The sequence below is a fragment of the Bufo bufo genome, chromosome 2 (genome assembly GCF_905171765.1).
Source record: "Bufo bufo chromosome 2, aBufBuf1.1, whole genome shotgun sequence".
Lineage (NCBI taxonomy): Eukaryota > Metazoa > Chordata > Amphibia > Anura > Bufonidae > Bufo > Bufo bufo.
The window spans coordinates 706,429,821-706,442,056 of record NC_053390.1 but is presented as its reverse complement, the minus strand read 5'-3'; the positions used below and the strand labels follow the sequence as shown (position 1 = coordinate 706,442,056).

At 48.2% G+C, this 12,236-nt stretch overlaps 1 long non-coding RNA gene across 1 annotated transcript in view; it reads left to right on the top strand.

The window, feature by feature from the left end:
- The window catches only part of LOC120990160, a 954,651-nt gene that overhangs the window by 502,271 nt on the left and 440,144 nt on the right, over positions 1-12,236 (top strand). The window lies entirely within an intron of this gene.

The following is a 12,236-nucleotide window of genomic DNA, read 5'->3' as shown; positions in this document are numbered from 1 at the left end:
TAGAACATAAAGTAGCTGAGGCATCAACACCATTTTAATGAAGTTAGCTCTTCCCGCCACTGACAGGTATAGTTTACACCATGCCTTAGTTTTATTACGAAATTTAATAACCAGCGGGTCAAAGTTAAGGCGCCCAAAGTCTCGGATTCTCGGGGATATATGGATACCCAAATACTTAAAGGTCGCTACACATGGAATACTTCTGTCTCGCACTGTCTGTGATTGTACTTGCCCGTCAAGCAGCATAATCGCCGACTTACTCCAGTTAATAGTCAGACCCGACAGGTCCCTGAAGCAATCAATGATTTTCATAGCCGCTTCCAAGGATGGACCAGTATCCCCCAGAAAAAGCAAAGTGTCATCTGCATACATCGCCACTTTATTATTAACTGTCCCGTATTGAAACCCCTTAATGTCCATTGACTTACGAATCGCTGCAGCTAATGGCTCAATCGCAACTGCAAATAGCAGAGGCGACAACGGGCACCCCTGTCTAGTACCCCGGCCCAGACAGAACTTGGGGGACACCCCTCCATTCGCCCTGACACATGCTTTGGGTTTAGAGTATAGCACCCGAACCCAGGATATATACTCATCTCCAAATCCCATATACTTCATAACTCTCCACAGGAATCGCCACTCAATGCTGTCAAAGGCCTTGGCCGCGTCTAAAGAAAGAATAGCCCTATCTCCAACATTGTCAGCTGGAAGTTGAATACTGGCAAACACTCTTCTAATATTAATTGACGTTGATTTCTGAGGCATGAAGCCAGTCTGGTCAGAGTGTATGATAGACAGAATCACTTTAGACAGACGCATGGCCAAGACCTTTGCAAGCAACTTAACATCGGTGGAGAGTAACGATATCGGTCTATATGAGTCAGGGAGAGAGTGATCCTTGTCCGGCTTAGGAATGACTACTATTACCGCCTCCTGCATAGACGGAGGAAGCTCCCCCCTTTCCCTGGAATAATTGAATACCTTCAGAAGTTCCGGGAGCAACACTTCCGCGAAGGACTTATATACTTCCGCCGGAAGCCCATCCAAACCTGGAGCCTTGTCATTAGCCATAGCAGCCAATGCCGCCCTCAATTCTTCTAGCTCAATCGGCTCCTCTAACCGCATACTGTCTTCCCTGGAAAGCTTAGGAAGATCTAATGTGGCCAAAAAGGCGTCAATCTCTTCATCCGAGCATGTCACCTTGGAAGCATACAGAGAGGAATAAAAATTATTCAGTATATTCAAAATGCTATCAGTATCGCGCCTGAGGACGCCGCCAGCATCTAACAGGCCAGATATACATTGTGATCCTTGCTGCGCTTTTGCGATAACCGAGAGCATATGGCCTACACTCTCACCTTCAGTAAAAAATTGCTGCTTATAAAACAGTCGTTTCCTCTCTGCTACCTCCAAGAGGTGACACCTCAACTCCTCCTGCCTAGTCTTCAAGGTATTGCTTGTTATGCTAGAAGGATTTAACACAAAAGCCTCCTCCGCTAGCTTCATGTTATCATGTTTCTGCCGATCAAGCTCTCTAGATTTAGATTTAATCCGACTGACTGTTTTAATAAAGGATCCCCTAAGGAAGGCCTTCATCGCTTCCCAAACGACTAACGGAGACGCAGTCCCTTCGTTTATACAAAAATATTCCCTAAGGGATTGAAGCATATCGGACGGGTCACCCATCAGTTTTAACCAAAAGGCATTAAGTCGCCAGTATCTAACCCCCGGCCTGGCTGTCACAGAGATATCAAGGGCGATGCTAAATAAGGAATGGTCAGATAGGGTCCTAGAAAGATATTCTGAGGTCTGTACAAACGGGAACATATGAGCATTTACCAGACCCAGATCTATACGCGACAGGGAGCCATATGTCGAGGAGCAACACGAGTACTTCCTGTCCAGGGGGTGGGTCTCTCTCCATACATCCATCAGACCTACTTCCCTCAGTATTCTTGCAAACGAGGTTTCACCCGTATTGCTACCGCTAGGTGTGATCTGGCATCTATCAAGCGAACTGTCAAGTACATTATTGAAATCTCCCACTATCAACATTGGAAGTTCAGAAAATTCTGCCATAAACTCTATGAGCCTCCTTAAAGGCACCGAGGAAAATGGTGGGGGTATATAGATTGTCGCCAACACCATTCTCATCCCTTGGACCACACAATGCACTCCTATAAACCTTCCCTCTTTATCCACACATTCCCTGAGACATTCAAATATGATATTCTTATGAACTAGGATACTAACCCCCCTGGAATGCGAGGAGAAGACGGAATGCACCGAATACCCCAGCCACGGCTTTTGCATGACATGTATAGATTGTTTGGTCATATGCGTTTCTTGCAAGCATATTAGTGCCGGCTGATATCTAGATAGGTAACGGAACAGACCGTGTCTCTTCGTAGCATCCGCCATTCCCCTCACATTCCAGCTAAGTATTCTCGTGACAGGTCCCATAAGAGTGCATACATACATAAAAGTACATTTGATATTTACACCTCTCCACCTCCCAACAGCTGCGAGGAAAAATAATGTTAATCACCAGATTGCAGACTCCCATCTCTTTTCTATTGCCCACGACAAAATATACAAGGACTGTACGTTTCAGCATTTTAGAATTGCCATCAATAGCACCTTTGACAGTATTAACCCCCGCTAAACCCTTCCCCCCTGCCTCCCCCTACCCAACCATCCCCCCCCAGACAATAAACATATGTAGTATAATTAGATTCAGTAATGAACTCGGGGCCAACATTGTGAACCTGGCCCAACAGCGCCTGAAGCAGCACAGCACCCAACAAGATACCATACGCAGGCACATTAAGAATGTGGGGAGCAACCGAGGGCGTATGCTCTACCCACAAAATGTCTCCAGCAACCGGCTAAAGACAAAAGAAAATGTCCACAACGGTGGGTGGACAGTCCAGGGGACATCAAAGCTTCACTCAGGAGCAGGAATGTCCATCAGTCTCAGGTGTCTGTTGATTGAATCCTAAGGCGACGCTCATTTTGATCCAGCCACTTGACCGCAGAGTCAGAGTCTTCAAAGAATACAGCGGATCCAAACGCCACCACCCTGAGCCTGGCCGGGAACATCATGGAGTACTGTACTTGCAAATCTCTCAGCCTCCGTTTAATCTCCACAAAGCGAGCCCTCTTTTTCTGTACATCTGACGAATAGTCAGGGAACAGGGACACCTGAACCCCATTGATTTTTAAATCAGGATGTGACCTTGCGGCCCTCAGTATAGTGTCTCTGTCTCGATAATGCAGGATTTTAGCCAGTATTAGACGTGGCGGACGTCCTGGCGGGGACCTATGCGCTCGTTAAACAGCATACAGTGCAGAGAGTCCTTTATCACTGAATTTTTCCGCAAGCCATTTCTCAATAAAATCTGTGGCCTCTGGGCCCTCAGACTTCTCAGGAATGCCCACCAGCCTAACATTATTGCGGCGAGAGCGGTTTTCAAGGTCGTCAGTTTTCGCATAGAGCGCCGCTATATCCTTTGACGCAGCCCTGCTCTCTCTCTGTAGGGTAGCAGCCCCATCTTCCAGATCTGAGACCCTCCTCTCCACCTCTGAGGTGCTCTCAGCCACCTTATGCAGGTCATGCCGGATAATGGATATGTCCGCTTTTAGGCTTCCAATGTTGATATTCATATTCTGGAGAGTGACGTTACAGCTGGCAATAGCTGCCATCACATCTTTCAAGGTGGGCTCAGGGGCATTAATCACTTGCAGGCTAGAACTCGCCCCCCCCTCATGCTGGACTGGGGAATGCTGGTCATCATTACAGGGGCCGTCTTGCTCCCTTACTCCTTCCTCCACTTGTGCCAGGGTGCCCTCTTCTTCTCCCCATACATGGCTGGGGGACTGGTGCGATTTATGAGCGAAGCGCTCTAGCCGCGCTGCCGCTCCCTGACTCACCGCCGCTCTCAGGTCAGGCCACTCTTCCTCCTCAGCGCCATCTTGGGATCTTGCCTCCCTGTCCTGCCGGCTCGGCGTTTTGCCTCTTTTCGCAGGCATATTGTTGTCACTTGTACCGGACCGCTTCCTAACTGTGTCCCCCGCTCCTTCAGAAGTTTAAATAGTATTTCGCCACCGTTTGCGGTATTAAAGACAGGATAATCGCCGGAGCTAGTGCGGCGTGCGTCCTACTCCATGCGCCGCTAGGCTCCGCCCCTGTAAGTTATATTTTAGGCTGTGCCCCTACTCCTCTGGTAATGAAGAACAGCGGGTGGGGATTGTTATTTCCCTGCTTCAGGGGGACCCGCAATCCTGGGCGTTCTCTTTACCTACTGATTCTCCGGCTCTCCGGTCTGTGGAGGAATTTTTTGGGGCTTTGGGTCTCATATATGATGACCCTGACCGAGTCGCCCTGGCTGAGTCGAAATTACGGAGACTCCTACAGGGAGAGCGGCCAGCAGAGGAGTATTGCTCAGAGTTCCGTAGGTGGGCTACGGATACCCAGTGGAACGATCCGGCTATCAGGAGTCAGTTGTGCTCTGGGTTATCCGAAATGGTTAAGGATGCACTTGCACTGTATGAGACCCCCTTTTCCCTTGATGCTATTATGTCCCTCTCTATCAGAATAGATAGACGTCTTAGGGACAGATTGAAAGATCCTGAGCAATTAGTAACCCCTCCCAAGCAGCAGCTAGTCTGTACGGACCTAGACAAGCCTATGCAGCTAGGAGGAACTACTCGTCAGGTCCGTCCTCCTGAGGCTCGCCGTAGGCGTGAGGTTTGTTTTTTCTGTGGGGGGAGGGGTCATTTCATTAATGTCTGTCCTTCCATACTCAAAAACAAAAGACCGTCGGAAAACTACTAACCCCAGGCTGTGTGGAGGATGTCAGCCGGGGGGTATATGTTTCCTCCATACGAACATCTCAATTTGTGTTGCCAGCGGTTGTTGTTTTTGGTGTTAAGACAGAGACTATTTCTTTCTTCCTAGACAGTGGAGCAGGAGTAAATTTGATAGATGCCCAGTTTGCCCAGACTATGGGTTTGTCTTTCTGTACGCTACAGAGACCTATTCCCATTTTCGCTATCGACTCTCCTCCTCTGTCTCAGAGAAACCTTACTCCATATTGTCCATAACTTACACCTTCGGGTAGGGGACCACCATAACGAGTGTCTATCATGTTATGTTCTGGAGGGTCTTCCCACTCCTGTGGTATTGGGTCTTCCCTGGTTGGTAGCGCACAATCCAGTGGTGGAGTGGCAGGTCAGGGAGATATTGGAGTGGAGTGAGCATTGCAGAGAAAATAGCTTAAATAGCAATTGCTTAGTCTCCTCCATAGCTACTCTACCTACTTTTGTTTCAGACTTTGAGGATATTTCTCTGAAAAGGGGTGTCCGAAGTTACCACCTCACCGTCCTTATGATTGCCCGGTTAACCTGATTCCCGGTGCGAAATTACCCAAGACCAGGTTATATAATCTTTCGGGTTCCGAGAGACAAGCCATGAAAGATTATATCTCCGAGAGCTTGGCTAAGGGACACATCAGACCCTCTTCATCACCCGTGGCTGCAGGGTTTTTCTTTATTAAAAAGAAAGATGGGGGCCTGTGTCCTTGCCTAGATTTCCGCAAACTAAACCGGATAACCATCCGAGACCCATACCCTCTTCCTCTCATTCCTGACCTGTTTAATCAGATTGCGGGTGCTAAGTGGTTCTCCAAACTTGATCTTAGGGAGGCCTACAATCTGATTCGTATCAAGGAAGGGGATGATTGGAATACAGCTTTTAACACCCCGGAGGGGCATTATGAAAATCTAGTCATAACTTTCGGTCTGACTAATGCTCCCGCTGTCTTCCAACATTTCGTTAATGACATTTTTAGTCATCTTATTGGCAGGTTTGTGGTGATATACCTAGATGATATTTTAATTTACTCGTCTGATCTGAAGACACACGAGGTACATGTCATACAGGTACTGCAGGTCCTATGGACGAATAAATTATATGCAGAAATTAAGAAGTGTGTTTTCGCCGTTCAGGAAATACAGTTCCTGGGATATCTATTATCTGCTTCAGGTTTCCGTATGGATCCTAGGAAAGTCCAGGCAATTCTAGATTGGGATCTTCCTGAGAACCTTAAAGCACTGCAACGGTTTTTGGGTTTCGCAAATTTCTATAGAAAATTCATTAAAAACTATTCTGTGATTGTCAACCCCCTTACTGACATGACTAGGAAGGGGACTGATTTTTCTATATTGTCTGATGCCGCCAAAATGGCATTTTCCTCTCTAAAAGAGAGGTTTACCTTGGCACCGGTACTAATCCAACCTGATGTCTCCCAGCCTTTTATTGTTGAAGTAGATGCGTCAGAGGTGGGAGTGGGGGCTGTACTGTCTCAGGGTCCGTCTCCTGGCAAATGGCGTCCTTGTGCTTTATTTTCTAAAAAACTATCTGCAGCGGAAAAGAACTATGATATTGGCAATAGGGAACTATAAGCTATTAAACTAGCGTTTGAAGAATGGCGTCACTTTTTAGAGGGGGCAATCCACCCCGTCACTGTGATTACGGACCACAAAAACCTTTTGTACCTCGAATCAGCTAAGCGTCTCACCCCTAGACAAGCTAGGTGGTCTCTATTTTTTACCAGCTTTAACTTTTTCATCACCTATCGTCCTGGGGCAAAAAATACCAAGGCAGACGCATTATCTCGTAGTTTCCCTGGAGGGGGTAATGTGGGTGATCCGGTACCCATTCTACAAAGAGGAGTGGTTGTCTCCGCTGTACACTCTGTTCTGGAGGGGAAGGTGTTAGAGGCCCAGGGGGACGCCCCGGTCTCTTGTCCCTCAGAGAAATTGTACCGTTAAACCTGCGTCTCGAATTATTAAAGGAACATCATAATTCGGCACTTGCTGGGCACCCGGGTAGTAAAACAACCTTGGAGCTATTGTCTTGTCGTTTTTGGTGGCCAAGGTTACGTCAGGATGTAATGGATTTTGTGTCTACTTGTGCACGTGCTAAAGTCTCTCATACACGTCCTGCATGGTCTTTATTGCCACTTGTCATTCCCAATAGGCCATGGACACATCTGTCAATGGCTTTCATCACTGACTTACCTTTGTCTGCGGGTAAAACAGTTATCTTGGTAGTAGTGGACAGGTTTAGCAAAATGGTACACTTCATTGCGTTACCCGCACTACCTAATGCTAAGACTCTTGCTCAGGTATTCATCAGTGAAATCGTGAAGCTTCACGGGGTCCCTTCCGATGTTGTTTCGGATTAGGGAACCCAGTTTATTTCTAAGTTTTGGAAAGCTTTTTGTTCCCGTTTGGGGGTACACTTGTCCTTTTCCTCAGCTTTCCATCCTCAGTCGAATGGACAGACAGAGCTTACCAACCAAAACCTTGAGACATACCTAAGGTGTTTTGTGTCTGAAAACCAAGAGGTGTGGTCATCATATTTACCGTTGGCCGAGTTTGCTATAAATAATCGCCGTCAGGAATCCACTGACAAGTCACCATTTCTTGCTGCATATGGTTTTCATCCCCAATTCTGTACTTTCAAAGAGGAGGGGGTCTTCTGGGGTTCCCGAAGAGGAACGGTTTTCGTCATCTCTTTTATCTGTATGGCAGAAAGAGCAAGCTAACTTGAAAAATATGGGAAGTAAATATAAATGCATGGCTGATAAGAAACAATCGCCAGGTTCGGACCTAGGAGTGAATGACTATGTGTGGTTATCTATTAGGAATATTAAGTTAAAGGTTCCCTCTTGGAAACTGGGTCCTAGGTTTATTGGTCCTTACAAAATAGTAGCCATCATTAACCCCGTGGCTTTTCGCCTGGAGCTACCTCAAACTTTTAAAATCCATAACGTCTTCCATAAGTCGTTACTCAAAAAGTATGTTTCACCTCTAGAACCGTCACCGCTGCCACCCCCTCCTGTTATTGTTGATGGTAATCTAGAGTTTCAAATATCCAAAATTGTTGATTCTCGTCGGGTCCGCCGCTCTCTTCAATATCTGGTGCATTGGAGGGGTTACGGTCCCGAGGAAAGAATGTGGGTTCCAGTGTCAGAGGTAAACACCGACAGGTTAGTTCGGGCTTTTCATGCCTCTCATCCTGAGAGACCTGGTCCTGAGTGTCCGGAGGCCCCTCGTGGAAAGGGGGGTACTGTCACGAGGGTGTCAAGAGCCACGTCTGACTCCGTTATACCCGGGGTCAGGAAGTCGCAGCAGGTGGCTGCGCGCTCTATGTCTAAAGATAGCGCTGTTACTTAAAGGTAGCTTTCTGGGTTTGCCTTGCAATCTTTTTTGTCTCACTCAGGGATCCGTAGCTTCTTCTCCTCAACTGTTTCTTGTCCGGCACTCCCAACCTCCTTATATTCCCCTCTCCCACTTCTCTGGTTGCCAGATATAGAGCTTCCTGCCTGGACTCAGTGGCGGATACAGAGCCTGGTCTCGGGAGGGGCACTTTCAGATTTTTTTCTGTCCGCCGCCACAAAACAATGGTGCTTATAGAACAGACTACACAGTGTAGCGGTATACTGTATATTGTGTGGCACAGTGTTGGCTATATGTGTATAACAAACATATTTCACATGAAAACTTACAATTACTTGGCTTGGCCCTTGGGGATCTCGGACACCACTTCAACACTTTGGCTGGGGGGCTCGGTGGAGCTGATGTTGTGTTTTATCTTAATGAGAAAGATTTCATAATAAGGATTTGGAGAATGGGCAGAGGGATAGCAGAGCAGGGAGAGGATGGTGCTGCTACTAGGGGGTCATACCATGGGGGAGTAATAAAGCCCACCATAATGTCCCCCCCAGTAGAAATAATTCTCCTTATAATATGACAGTGCAAAAAATACCCCCTTGTAATGCCCCCAGTTGAGCTAATGCCCCCATAATGTGCCAGTATAAAATACCCCTATATAGTGCCCCTAGTAAATGCCCCCATAGTGCTCCACACCCTCCTTCCTCCTAGTGCCCCCCGTAATGTACCAGTATAAAATGCTCCAGTAGATGCCCTCAGTGTCCCCCGAAATTTGCAAGTATAAAATACCCCTTCTTAGTGCCCCCGTAGATGACCCCATAGTACTCCTCTCACCCCTTCCCCATAGTACCCACCATAATGTGTCCCAGTATAAAATTGTGCCCATATAAAATACCCCTTCTTTGTGGCCTCAGTAGATGCCCCTATAGTGCCCCCAATCATGTGCCAGTATTAACAGCCCCCCATGTGCCAGTATTAACAGCCCCCCCCATGTGCCAGTATTAACAGCCCCCCCCCATGTGCCAGTATTAACAGCCCCCCCATGTGCCAGTATTAACAGCCCCCCCATGTGCCAGTATTAACAGCCCCCCCATGTGCCAGTATTAACAGCCCCCTCATGTGCCAGTATTAACAGCCCCCCCATGTGCCAGTATTAACAGCCCCCCATGTGCCAGTATTAACAGCCCCCCCATGTGCCAGTATTAACAGCCCCCCATGTGCCAGTATTAATAACAGCCCCCATGTGCCAGTATTAATAACAGCCCCCCATGTGCCAGTATTAATAACAGCCCCCCATGTGCCAGTATTAATAACACCCCCCCATGTGCCAGTATTAATAACAGCCCCCCATATGCCAGTATTAATAACAGCCCCCCCTATGCCAGTATTAATAACAGCCCCTCCCTGTGCCAGTATTAATAACAGTCCCCCCCTGTGCCAGTATTAATAACAGCCCCCCCTGTGCCAGTATTAATAACAGCCCCCCCTGTGCCAGTATTAATAACAGCCCCCCCTGTGCCAGTATTAATAACAGCCCCCCCTGTGCCACTATTAATATCACCCCCCCTGTGCCAGTATTAATAACACCCCCCCCCCCCTGTGCCAGCAATAACAGCGCCCCCCCTGTGCCAGCAATAACACCCCCCCCCCTCCCGTGCCAGTAATCCTGAGGACGGCGCTACAGATGACTGGAGATGAGCGCTCATCTCCCTGTGCCGCGCCGCCGCCAGCTGGGGGGGGGGGCAATTGCCCCGTTGCCCTCCCCCTGGATCCGCCACTGCCTGGACTTCTATACTGACCCACTGGAGCTGAGTTGCTGTTATCCCTGGTTGTCGTACCAGAGCATTACCCTCTGGATCCCTGTTGGTTGTTTGTTGTCGCCCACCTGGGACTATATGTTTCATCAGTATTGTCTGTCCTCTCCCTAGTGTTTCCCTTTAGTGTTAGTGGTGCGGACTAGTGTTCCCACCGCCCTATTCACTACGTAGGGCTCATCTTAGGGAAAGCCAGGGTTTAGGCACGTGATCGGCGTACGGGTGAGAAACCCATCTAGGGACATCAGGGCAGTCAGGTGCCAGCCTCAAGGTGAGTTAGGGGTCACCATCTTTCCCTCTCCCTTGGACAGGGCCTTCCTTTTCCCTCTCTTTGCGTCACGTATGCCACTCACCAGGCAATCATACCCCCTCCACCACGTGACGGCCGGGCCGACGTGCTTGTGAGTGAGTAAGGAGAACTCCGGCGGGTGACACCCCATCAGACTGGTGTCACCCGATGCAGCCCGCACCCCCCTTGCAACGCCACTGATGTCTACTGCAGTCTTCTTTGGTGACTCTGTGAAGACATCTAGTACCTTCTCTATTATATCTAGGGACAGTGTGAAGAGAGAGAAATCTTCAGGATTGCAGCTGTACTGATGTGTCAGGTCATTTACCCCTATGCTGGTTATGGGTCTCAGACACTAGGCTGCCATCTCCCCACTCAGCTCTCGTCACGTCAGGTATAACTGTCGACTGCTCGCTACTAGTGACTACCTGAATTTCGCAGGGTTTTGACATGGTAGCCTCACTCTCTGAGTTGCTATCAGTCACAGCACATATGTCACATATACTGCTCATGTCATTATTAATCCTGACCTCTAGGGGCACACGAGCCAATCCCCACCTTGGACATTTCCCCAGCAAACATATAACCCTGTGGATATTGCATATCCACTTCTGGTATGGGTGGTACATATTCTAGCCCCACCACACTGTCTACAGTGGGTTCTCTCAGCTGTATGCCCTCAACATTTATCAGCATTTCTACATCCATTACATTTTTACCATCAGGGGGAGCTTCTTCCCCAATCACAGCCTGCTGCGGGAAAAGCACGCCATTATTATCACATATTTTATATGACATCACATTTTCATTATACAGTTCTGTAAACTTGGTACAATCACCTTGCACCTTATCTGCACCATTGTTTCCAATGGTCATTTCACTCACACCACTGTGTGCAATGTGTATCTCCGTCACACTCTCATTTAAAGGGATAGGTTCAGGTTCTGCAGGAGTGTTTCCCTTTCCCCAGAACAATGGGAAATTACGGCCGAACATTTCCTCAGGCATGAGAGTATTTTTAACATCAAGTTCATAAGTCCCAGTTCTCACTGGAGTTTCACCCTCAGTGCGAACCACACGATAGTCCTTGCTATCCCTGTCCATCACATGGTCCCCAGCTACCAAGCTGGAACGTACCAGGTTCACCTGGCACCTTGCGTTCAACACCGCCTGGACTGAACTGCCATTCACCACAAAGTCTCAACACCTCCCGCCCAGCAGTTAGCAACTGCGGCCGGCTCACTGTCACATTATCTGCTATACGAGCAATAACATTGTCGTCACAGGTTCAGCGCTCTCAAGTGCTATACGCACAGCTCCACAGCGGTCACCATCCTTCTCCTGGATGTTAGGAATCTGCAGCCTTTGATTCCTGGTCACCTGACCCTTGACCATAGGACAATCAGGTGCACACTTTCCCACTTGACGACATCTCCAGCAGCACTCTCTCTGTTGTGGGACAGCTGCATGCTGTCGTGGTTGGTTGCTTCCTGCAACGGTCTTATGGCACCTCCGCACTTCCTGTCTGGGACTCGGCACACATACTGGCCGTAAACACTGGATCTCTTGAGAGCTGCACCGCTCTCCATCTCACTCTCTTCCCGTCAGTTGCCCTTGGCAACGGCACACCTCTTGGCTATGAGGTCACTGCCCAGTTCCTCAGCACAACTGTTACTGTGGGAAACGCCTTGGGAAAGGACTTCTCTTTGCCGGGACTTTTCTGTTCTCACCCAGGTTCCTCTGGGTGAGATACACCCTTTTAATGGCCATCATGTGGCTCTCTGGCAGCTCCACTGCCACTATATATATATATATATATATATATATATATATATATACAGTACAGACCAAAAGTTTGGACACACCTTCTCATTCAAAGAGTTTTCTTTATT